General features: G+C 44.0%; 1 protein-coding gene across 6 annotated transcripts in view; it reads left to right on the forward strand.

The window, feature by feature from the left end:
- Window positions 1–12,403, forward strand: part of IDE (insulin degrading enzyme) — a 3,524,264-nt gene that overhangs the window by 870,500 nt on the left and 2,641,361 nt on the right. The gene's annotated exons all lie outside the window — the stretch shown is intronic.

Genomic DNA, 12,403 nt, shown 5'->3' on the forward strand with positions numbered 1-12,403 from the left:
TTGTGTTTCATTGCTCAGAATGCAGTTGTTACTTGGTGTAGTTACTTCAACAACCAACATGACAAAGACAATAGCTGCCTTAATTATTGAAACAGCCCATCTAGTGACTGTATTGTTCTGTGAGCTGAAAGACATTACGTTGCAAATATCGAAAGTGCAAGCATTAAACTAGGGCAATCAGGAGCAAGGGTACCCAGATAATTCCATAGTACTAGGAACAACTAAGCTAAGAAAAATCATTTCATAGCATTACCATAGATGCTTGTGTCAATAATTTTATGTAGAAAATTTGACCTTAAAAGGGGGATTGACTTATCTATAAGTAATATGGTATGGTGTAGGTTTCAGCACGAGTCATTAAAGTATGTAGAGTTAAGTAATGGGTTTTATTTTTATATTTTAATGGCTGTCATGCTCTTCACCTAGTTATATGCAGTTTAACTGACTGGTGATTGCTGCCACTACTGTGATTAAACACTAATGTTTCATACAGTTAACTGCATACATTTGACTCAGTAAGGCATGACAGGCATTCAAACATAAAATAGATTCTTTTCACTTAATATTTTGTGTAATGACTGTTCTGCAAAATTTAGTCACATATAGTTAACAGTTGCATGAAGCAGTAATGGCACAGTGCTGCAAGTCATCCCCCCCCAACATTTCCTAAGCAGTTAAATGAAACTTCAGTAAGATACGACTGCCATTAAAACATAGAAAAAAAGTTTTCACTTAATACTTCGTTTAATGACTGTCTTGTTTTACTCAACTTGCATTTTACTCCGTGCATTTTAACGGGTGGAGATCTCTACAGTTTCAGGACTGTTACACTTGCAGTTATCTGCCAGTATGATACGATTGTCATTAAACATAAAAAATAGAAGGTATTTTCTGTTTTAATGACTTTCATGCTTTAGTGACACTTCACATAATTGCATACATTTTAGTAAGTGGTGGTGGTAATCACTGCCTATACATTACTATACTATGCTTAAAACAACTTAAGTGTCAGTAATGCATGAAGTATTCTACAGTAATGGAGATGACAAATGTACACCCATCACTAAGCTTTTCTAGAGTTACTTACGCATGTTTTTCATTCAGGTAAATGTTATATTAAAAGGGTGGACCAAATCTTGGTTAGCAAGGACCATGCATCAGACCACTATCCATTGCTTTTGAGACAAATTGGAGTTAACCTGTATTTTTATCATGGGGACAATTTAAAAGAAAATTGGAGTTGTTTTTCAGACAGTAGTGCTGAGTTTTCCACACAGTAGGGGAGTTGGATAATAAAAGTATGGGAAAGGTATAAGGCAGATCTACAAATTTTTTTGGGAGAGCTGTACTTGAGAAAAGACGGTAGATTTGAAAGTGGTCATGTTGCATACAGAGCTGTTGAAGTCACTGAAAGAAGTGATCACAAGAAGGAAGGAGCTGAAATCAAAGTACTAGATACAGGATAATTTAAGTAAAACGTTAGGTTACAAGGTAGACCAAGCTAGGAGAACTCTTAGACTAATAGCTTTTGAATTAACAGTTAAAATATAGAAATATTTCTCTTGTAATGCTTATACAGCAGCAGACTGAATGATTAGTATACAAGATTGTAGTGCAAAGGGCATGGAAGGTTTATGGCAAACCTGAAGATATACTGGAAAGTTTTGTTCATTTTTATCAATACTTACATGAAATAGAGGCAGATTTTGCGAGAAAGACAAATCAAGTAATACATTTCCTAACCAATCTCCTGTTAAAGTTTGGTGTAAGATCAGGTGAACTACTTGATGGCAAGAAGTTATAGAAGATGAGGTGGAGACAATATTAAAGAAGCCAAAGAAGGGTAAAAATACCCAGCTTGGATAGTTTACCATTAGAAGTATATGTACTGTTAGAAGACAAATTTGTTATGACACTGGAGGCTAGACTCTCACATACAGAGACAAAAAGAAACAACCAGGTTGGCAGTGACTCAAATATATCACTTACCACACCTACAAAGGTCCACATAAACACACACACACACAGACCCATGTATGCAGAGGTGCTCACTTGTAATTTACCCAAATCACAAAGGCCTCTCAGACGTAATCCTTAAAACTCTGCATGCACACAAACAATTCCCATCACAGCACATAAAGTCACATCTCATTGTGTCGCATCTACCAAGCCTATAATGTGAAAAACTCCACAGCCCAATATTCTGGCCATAGGAGACTCCATTGTGAGACGCACTGATGTCCCTCTTACCAGGCTGGATAAGGCGAAGGTTACAGTTAGTTTGTCAGTGGCCCAGATCATGCAAGCACTCAGGTCAGTTACTTCTAAGTACCAGAATGACTCCGTCATAGTCCTTATGGTTGTGAATGACCCGAGATGTACCTCCTCGGATTATATGAGGGGAGATATGATTGAGCTCTCAGAATGTGTCACACACAGATGTGAGCCTAGCATAGAGCAGCATTCTACTGTCTCCAAGGATGATGCCATAATACCAGCAGAAAATGATTGACTTTGTGAGTTGGCTTAGCTACTGGTGTCATTCCGAAGGGGTCCAATAATTGTCATCCTGGGAGGACATGGTTGACAGGCCACACTGCTTTGCCAGTGATGGTCTTCATCCGTCACCTATGGGGTTTCGGATATTGACCAGAACACTATCCACCCTCTATATAGTGCCTTTTTTAGGCATTGCCAAACAGACCAACTCAGTGTAAGCTAAATGCATTAATGCCTAATGCTAAGAGTATGAACAATAAACTGCACTCCCTGGAGAATGCTGTCATTTGTGCAGTTACTGAAATGTGGTTCAAAGCCACGGAAAGCACTCTGGCAGTGCATGGCATTAAGCTGTAACACCTTTCATATGTTCCGACCAGCCACTGCACATGAAAGAGCAAAAGGCAGAGGTTTATATTATCTACATAAAGGATAAGCACACCTCAAGGCTGGTCAAACAATGTCATGCTTCAGCAACTCCATGTCCAACTAACCATGAAAAACTCCATTACCGTATTCTTGCTAGATAGAAGTCCCCCACAATGAACTAGGAAATCCATACAGCATAGCTGAAGATACTAGAGTCACCCACCATTCAGCCCAATACCATACTCATGGGTGATTTTAACTTCCCCTCTGTTAATTTGGAGGCATACACAGCTACCAGCATGCTGGTCCAATGATTTCTTGACTTTGTAAATTCAAATGCCCTGGAGCATCTAGTCTCCACTCCCACTGGGAGAACAGATGTCCTAGATCTTGTACTTAAACAAATGGGAGAGTGCTGACCCCATGATGTCGTCTTTGGTAATATCAGATCACAAAGTAATCTCCCTTGAAATAAAGGTAAAAATATCCCCTCCACGTCTAACCTCAGTAAGTTTAAGAACTTCTCTAAAGCAAATTACCCCCTGTTGAGGGACAGCATAGGTAGTTTCCAAGCTCCCCCAAATCCAAAAAATACAGAAACCTATGCAGAGAAATACACAAGAGCCTGTATGACCATATAAACAACTGCATAGAAATGGCAGTACCAGACCAAAATAAATCCTAGTTAAACCACAAAAACACGTCACTGTAGTGTACACCAAGTATTAATAGGCCGTGCAACAAAAGAAAATCTTGAGACGCAAGAGAGAGTGCACAACAGAGCAAAAAGTTCCTCATTAGTTTAAACAAGTGAATTAAGGAACCTAGTCAAGTCTCTGAAAGCAGACTTTGAGGTAAAAAAAAAAAAAGTCTCCAAAGGTAAGGATGACCAAAAGACATTTTTTGAGTTATGTTCTTAGTCTTAAGGGCAACAGCCAACAATGTGTGGAACTCGTTGTAGATGGCATCACCTGTGCTCTGTTAGATGATGTAGCAAATCTGCTGGCCGACAAATTCAGCTCAGATTTCACCTCTCCATCACCCCAGTTCTCCTGCAAGAGATGGCCTCCACCAGTCCACCACTGATTATCAACAAAGGACAGGGTTTCCACTGCGCTCTGTAAAGCTAAAAACATGGCTTCATTGGGAGCTGAATATATAACAGGTTGCCTCTTAAACAGCTTAAATCAGGACTTATCAGGCCAATTAGGATCTTTGTTTAACTACAGCCTCTAGACTGGCTTAGTCCCCATAGAGTGGAGGACAGAAATAGGCATCCCCATGCATAAAGGGCAACCATCTACTAATCCAGGAAATTACAGACCCATAAGTTTGACTGGTCTTGTATGTAAGGCCATGGAAAGAGTAATTATGAGTCTGGTAAATAATAGCATAAGAAACCTTCAAACACTGGACCCGTCTCAGTTCGGCTTTGTCAAGGGCAGGTCTTGCATACTGAATCCAATGAATTTCTTTGATAAGATCTCTAAGGCCATAGATAGGGGTAAAACTGTACAATACTGCCTACCTTGATCTGTCCAAGGCATTCGACACAGTTCCCCACTTGGGTATTTTAAATAAATTCACAAAACTGGGCATAAATCCCTACATCACCAGATGGATAGCCAACTGGCTCACGGACAGGGCACATAGTTAAAGTGGGTGAATCAGATCCAGCAAGAGGCCAGTTACTAGTGGTATCTCACAGGGCTCAGTGCTGGAACCAGACCTGTTCGGAATGTACATCTCTGAATTCAAGGCTAATGTGGAAGGCCTCTGGATGACGAAGTTTGCTGACAACTGCAAGCTGGGAGCAATCATTGCATTCCCCAATGATGCAGATATCCTCCAGGAGGGTCTAGATCAGACAAATGATTGGTGCCAGAACCATGGCCTAAAACTAAATACAAAAAAATGCATGACCCTTTGGGAAGTCAAATACCCCTGCAGTTTACATCAACAGCACACACCCCTTGGGTTAGACATAGAGGTGAGAGATCTAGGTACACAGATAGTATCCTGAACTTTGACTACCATGTGCCCACAATGGTGAGGAAGTCCCCTTTGTGTGGCAAAACTTAAGTAGAGGTGTATGGCATTCGGATCCAAGAAAATTATAGCCTTGCTGTTCTCAGCCCTCATTAGACCGGTAATTGAGTACAATGTGCCATTTGGCATGCTCTTGACTAGGCACTTAAAGGAGCTGGAGTGACCTCAGAGGTCCCTCACAAAGAACACACAAGGTGTAAACAATGTGACTTGTGCAGATAGACTAAAAGCCCCTACCCCTTTACTCTGTCTTCTGCCGTCTGTTAAGTGGTGACTGGCCTACAAGGCACTTATAAATCCAGGCCTGATCGCGCATCTAATCATCTGCAAGTCACGTCAGGAGGGTCACCTGATCTAAGTATCAAAACTTAGTGAATCAAACAAAACATGCTGGAGACACAGATATGTGTCTCAGAGATTGCCCCTTCTTTGGAACAGGCTTTCCTGCTCATGTTAAGCAGAACCCTTCCCTGGCCCTCTTCAAATGCAGTTTGAATCAATGGATGGGGAATCGCAAATTCAGAGCTTGGGTAGCTCCTATGCCCATTATGGACACGAGCAGTCTGCAAAATACTCAAGATATAGGCACATACTCCTGCCATCCTCTTGTCCCTAGGGGCCATATATTGAGTAAAATCAGGTTGTATTGGCTAGGCTTGTAAGGGCTGGTTAAGCCATTAGCCTAGTAATCTCCTATAATGAACCTATTTGTTATTAACTGGAGAGAGCTCAGATCCATGGAACAAGCTATTATAATGGTTATTCATAAACCAGGCAAGAGTCCACCGCAAGTTGGGTCAGACAGACCATTGTAGAGAATTTATCACATTTATAGTTTATTTACTGCACTGGTTGCCAAAAAGATTAGTTTGTGACCTCTTCTCATTGATCTGGACAGACTGGTTTTGTACTAAGAGTGATGAGATTTCCTGAAAAGTGGGTTTATTTAACCATATCTGTATACTATAATGCCACTGCACAAGTAAAGGAAGATGTTAAGTTGTCCATCTCTCCTTCGTTCTTGCTGGTTGGGTTCGGAGTTGATCCTCTGCTCCGACTCTGCCGTCTTCAGTAGCTCGAGAGCTGTTTACTGGCTCGAGGCTACCTTTTATCCCATAATGCCTAGCGATAGCTACCCAGATCTCATTTGCCGCTTCACCTGCGAGGTGTCGTTTTTGGGGCTCAGGCTTGTGTAGTATTATATTGTGTACATTCTCTCTAGAATTTAACTCTTTTAGTATATTTTTCTGTTTTATTATTAGCGATAGTGTTGTTACTGTTGTAGATAACTTTTTATTCTATAGTATCCCCTTTTGTAGAACTCGTTTAACTTAGACCCCGTTCTCCCTCTTGGAGCTTCGGCGCAGGTGAGCTCCGCTCCAACATCGGCCTTGGAGCCGTCCCCTTCGGTGCGGAGAAAGATTCCTATTTCTTTGGAACCAGAGCTTTCTCTGCATCGTGGCGGGGACGCCTTTTATGTCATGCGGAGTGTGCTGTCCTCTGAATCAGCTCCACTTTCAGCCCCACCGGCTCCATCCCGCGTAGTGCCTGTGCCAACCTCTGCTCCTCCTCCAGACCCTAAGCGTTGGGAACTGATGCTCCAGGACATCCCATTGGGTGTTTACTCCTCTTCCGAGGCCTCTCCTGATCACTCGGACGAGTCCCCTCTGAAGAAAAAGTGTAAGAGGAAGCACATTGACTCACCCGAGTCTGTCACTTCTGATGCAGACTTAGATAATTTGGAACGATCCCTGAGATCCCCCTCTAAAGATATTTCCCTCTCGGACATCCTGGAAATGCTTAAGCAGAGGGGGACCTGGAATCCCCTAGCCCCCACCAAGGATGAGTCTGTATTTCTGGATGCTTTTGGTTCCGACCTTCCACCTCCTGGGTTTCTCTGTCTTTCGATCCACTTATGACAGTGGTGGCTCGAAAGGCTTGGTCAGCTCCGGATACAGTGGAACCAACTCCAAGGAGACCTGGTAAATTCATTACAGAACCCCAGGATAAGCAATTCCTTTCTAAAGTTGTTCCTGTTGATGCCATGGTGGTAGCAGCAGCCACCAAGAAAGTTAGCGGAGACCTCTTCGTCTGTCCATCCCCCTAACAATGAGTCTGGGACAATGGACAGATACGGGAAGCGAATGTTCGCTTCAGCAACCTTCTCCATGAGGTCACCGAACTACCTATGGCATTTTACCCGACTTCAAAGGGATCTCCTTAAAGAGCTCTGAGATACCTTCAAGATCCAACAGCTGAGGGAGCACAAGCCAAAGTAGCTTCCCAGCTAGCGACGCTTAATTCTGTAGTGAACTCCTACATGAGGCTCATTTCCTATGCAGACGATGGGGTGAGTAGAGCTGCAGGTACGGTTGTGGCCCTTAGGAGGCATGCATGGATGCGGCTGTGTAACTTTGCGTAACCCTTTCGAGCGTCCTTCACCAACACCCCCTTTGATGGTTCCTTTCTTTTTGGACCACAGGTGAAAGACACTTTGACTAGGTGTGAGCAAGAAGGCAAGACTCTCTCTGCCGTGGGAGTCAATTTTTCCATTCCCTCTAGACCTTACCCCAAGGGTCAGAAGAGTGGGAAGATGTGGTTCCGTAAATCTCAGGGAGTCTTGCCTGACACACACACTGATTTTTTCTCTAGAGGCAGAGGGGGAAACAATAATAATAGACGCCGCCCTCGTGGCAGAGGGGGTCCGCAGAACCAGGGCAACAGCGACTCTTTCTCTGACAAGCCCTTCCAGTGTCCTTGAATGGTTGCCCGGCTGCTCACCTCTGGAGGCAGTCGGGGGAAGACTTTCACTGTACCCAAAAGCTTGGCAAAGTTTAACACAAGACAGATGGGTACGGTCCTTTATATCCAGAGGTTACAAAATTCCCCTTCCATCAACCCTCCTTACAGTCAAGGAAGACCCTTCCAGATGTTCCACCCAGTCTGAAGAAGCAAGCAGTGATATAAGTTTCAAAACTGCTAGAAAAAAGAGCCATCCAGGAAGTCCCGGCAGACCAGCACGGATCCGGAATTTACTCAAGGTTCTTTTTAGTACCAAAAAAGACAGGGGACTGGAGATGATTTTGGATCTCAGCAGACTAACCAGGTCTTTACAAAGAACAAAGTTTCGGATGGTCACGCTGCAGTCCATTCTACCCTTTCTGGGTCAGGACAATTGGATGTGCTCGATAGATCTTCAGGATGCGTGCTACCATATCAAGATGGACAGGCACTCCAGGAGATATCTTCGCTTCTGGCTGGGGGCCAGTCATTATCAGTTCAGAGCTCTGCCCTTTGGTCTCACCACAGCCCCCAGGGTGTTCCCCAAATGTATGGCAGTGGTCACGGCTCACCTGAGACATCAGAGATTCCAGGTGTTTCCATATCTAGACGACTGGCTCCTCACTGCTACCACCAGGCAGCAACTCCTACAAGCGTGGGACTAGACAATCACAAATCTGTACCAAGCTAGACATTACAATAAATTTCAAAAAATCTGCCTTGTTGCCCTGTCAATCTATCACTTACATAGGAGCAGACTTAGACACAAGGAATATGTTTGCAAGGCTACCACTAGAAAGGGTGTTCACAATTTGTCAGCAAGTACAAATTCTAATGCAGAGCAAAAGGATCCAAGTCAGGTACGTCCTTCAAACTCTGGGTTCCATGGCAGCATCCATTCTTCTAATCACACTAGCGCACTTTCATATGAGAATTCTTCAGTGGCTTCTGTTCACACAGTGGTCTTTCCAAGAGCTACCCATGACTCTCATGATCTTGATCACGGATGCATGCAAAAGACATCTTTCTTGGTGGATGGTCTCACCACTAGTTACTCAGGGTAGACCTTTCGTACAACCGCCTCCGGTAGCCGCAGTGATGACAGACGCCTCCCTGATAGGGTGTGGGGGGGTCATTATCTGGGCAGGACAGTCCAAGGCACTTGGCAACCTCACGAGTACCATCTGCACATAAATGTTCTAGAAATGAGAGCCGTGCTCCTGGTGTTGGAAGCCCTTCAAGACTCTCTGCCTTCTGGGACCATTGCTATCCAAACAGACAACATGTCAGTGGTGTGGTACATCAACAAGCAGGGCGGAACCAGATGCTACCTCCTGTGTCGAGAAGCACTCAGACTTCGGCAGTCAGCGATTTCCTCCCATTTTCTGATTGAGACGCACATCCCTGGGAGATCCAACGTCATAGCGGACAGGCTCAGCAGAGCTATCCTCATGCCTCACAAGTGGTCTCTGACTCTGGAAGTTGCGAGTCTTATTTTCCGCAAATGGGGACAGCCTTGCTGCGATCTCTTTGCCACCCCCTTCAACAGCAAATGCAGCAACTACTCCTTTCTTCCGCTTCAGGGTCACATTCCCAGAGACGCTCTAGTCCACGATTGGCCCCAGGGACTTCTTTATGCCTTTCCTCTGATACCCAAACTTATACAGAAAGCAATATCGTTGGGTTGCAAAATGATCCTCATTGCCCCCTATTGTCCTCGACAGATATGGTTCCCGTTCCTGCACCATTACCTTCTCAATCATCCCTGGACTCTTGGCCTAATTCTAGACCTCCTGGTTCATCAGTCAGGTGGGTTGCATTAATCCCTCCAAACTCTCCAGCTCACAGCTTGGTTGCTCCACTTCCAACCTTAGCCAGGCTTTGTAGCATTTCCCCAGCAGTCCATGAGATTATTGTCTCCTCTCATAAGTCTACAACAAGGAAAACTTATGCTAGCAAATGGAAACGTTTCTCTTGTTGGGCAGAGGCTAGGAATGTGGATCCTTTTTCAGCCACAGTCCACGTAATTCTGGAATTCCTAGCACAACTGTTTCACTCCGGGTCTGCTTCTGCTACAATCTGGGTACAATTAGCGGCCATTTCTAACTTTCATGTTGGTTTGTCTAATTCTAACATTATGTCTCATAAGCTCTGTAAAGCTTTTTTGAGAGGAACATCTCTTCTTAGGCCTCCAGTGAGAGATCCCCCTCCTCCTTGGGACCTTAATTTAGTCCTAACTTCCTTAATTCAGTCCTGACTTCCTTAATTCTGCCCCCTTTTGAACTGGCAGCGTCCTGCTCTCTCAAGTTTCTGTCTTGGAAGACACTCTTTTTGGTAGCTATTACTTCAGCCAGACGCATCTCCGAACTTCAGGCACTATGTGTTTGTCCTCCCTACTTGGTGTTTCATAAGGACAGGGTTGCTCTGAGGACTAATCCTTCGTTTCTTCCTAAAGCCTGCTCAGAAAATAATTTAAAGCAATCTATAGATCTTTCTGTGTTTTTCCCTAATCATACCAACAAGGCAGAGTACAAACTACACCAGTTGGACGTTCATAGACAATTGCATTTTTACCTACACAGAACGAAAGAAGTAAGGAAATCGCAACAATTATTCCTTTCTTATGCCTTAGACAAACAAGGTCTCCCAGTTTCCAAGGTAACCTTGTCGAGATGGTTATCGCACAGTATTACCTTCATTTATCAGTTAAGGATTAAAGAGATACCTGTTAAACCAAAAGGTTATTCTACTAGGGCCTTGGTCACTTCTGTAGCCTTCCAGTACAGGTTGCCCATGGATTCTATCTGTGCAGCTGCCATGTGGGCAAACCCTCATACCTTTATTTCTTATTACAAGCTAGATATGGTCTCCAAGAGCAGAGCTGACTTTGGTTCCACTGTTCTGAAGAGTCTGTTCCACTGAGCCACCCAGGATGTTGGGTGCTAGGGACGCTGTTCCAACCAGCAAGAATGAAGGCGAGATAGACAACTTAACATAAAGAAGTTATGTACCTACCATAATATTCCATGTTAGTTGTCTTCATCTCGCCTTCCTTCTTGCGTCCCACCCTCTGTCCCCCTGTCCTAGTGGACCAAGAGGAGTTCCTGTTTCACTGGCTGAGTGTTCTCTTGTTTTCCTTTATTGACTTAGGAAAATATGGCAGGTATAGTCAACTAATTATTTTGACTGGTTTATTCTCTTGTTATGTCTGGAGTTAGCTATTTCAAATGAGATCTGGGTAGCTGTCGCTAGGCATTATTGGATAAGGGTAGCCTCTAGCCAGTAAACAGCTCTCGAGCTAATGAAGATGGCTGTGTCAGAGCCGGGGATTGGCTCCGAACCCAACCAGCAAGAAGGAAGGCGAGATGAAGACAACTAACATGGAACGTTATGGTAGGTACATAACTACTTTTTTCAGTTAAGTAGAAGTGCTAGAGAGGTTTACCCTCTTTCTCCTCTTATCTTCACCATTTATCTTGCCTCATTGGCAAGTAGGGTGATCCAGGTATTGTAAGCTGCAACCATTTACTCGCAAGTTGATTATGTTTGCGTTTAACTTCTTCCTTCATTTAGCATGTCTTAAAAGAGATTCAGAAGTAATATTTTCAGCACCTTGTCAATGTGGTGGAATTGCTCGATATAAGATCATCATCATTCTCTTTCGGCTTTTCCCGTTAGGGGTCGCCACAGCGGATCATCTCTTTCCATTTCTTCCTATCCTCTGCATCTTGCTCTGTCACACCAACCGCCTGCATGTCCTCTCTCACCACGTCCATAAACCTTATCTTAGGCCTTCCTCTATTCCTCTTAGCTGGCAGCTCCATCCTTAGCATCTTTTTCCCAATATACCCATCATCCCTCCTCAGCACATGTCCAAACCAACGCAATCTCGTCTCTCTTGCTTTGTCTCCAAACTGTCCAACATGAGCTGACCCTCTAATATACCGATTCCTAATCCTATCCATCCTAGTCACACCGATTGCAAATCTTAACATCTTTAACTCTGCCACATCCAGCTCTGACTCCTGCCTTTTTGTCAATGCCACTGTCTCCAACCCATATAACATAGCTGGTCTCACTACACTCTTGTAGACCTTCCCTTTCACTCTTACGGATACCCGTTTGTCACAAATCACTCCTGACACTCTTCTCCACCCATTCCACCCTGCCTGTACTCTCTTCTTCACCTCTCTTCCACATTCACCATTACTCTGAACTGTTGATCCCAAGTACTTAAACTCGTCCACCTTTACCAACTCTACTCCCTGCATCCTCACCATTCCTCTACCCTCCCTGTCATTTACACATATATTCTGTCTTAGCCCTGCTGACCCTCATTCCTCTGCTCTCTAGAGCATATCTCCACCTCTCCAGAGTCTCCTCAACCTGATTCCTACTCTCACTACAGATCACAATGTCATCTGCAAACATCATAGTCCACGGGCCTCCTGTCTGATCTCATCTGTCAACCTGTCCATCACCACTGCAAATAAGAAAGGACTCAGAGCTGATCCTTGATGTAATCCCACCTCCACCTTAAACGGATCTGTCACTCCCACTGCAGTCCTCACCACTGTCACACTACCCTCGTACATATGCTGTACCACTCTTACGTACTTCTCTGCCACTCCCGACTTCCTCATACAATACCACAACTCTTCTCTAGGCACCCTGTCATATGCTTTCTCCAAGTCTACAAAGACAC

This window comes from Protopterus annectens, chromosome 14.part0 (assembly GCF_019279795.1).
Source record: "Protopterus annectens isolate FY-2018-M chromosome 14.part0, PAN1.0, whole genome shotgun sequence".
NCBI classification, from domain to species: Eukaryota; Metazoa; Chordata; order Ceratodontiformes; family Protopteridae; genus Protopterus; species Protopterus annectens.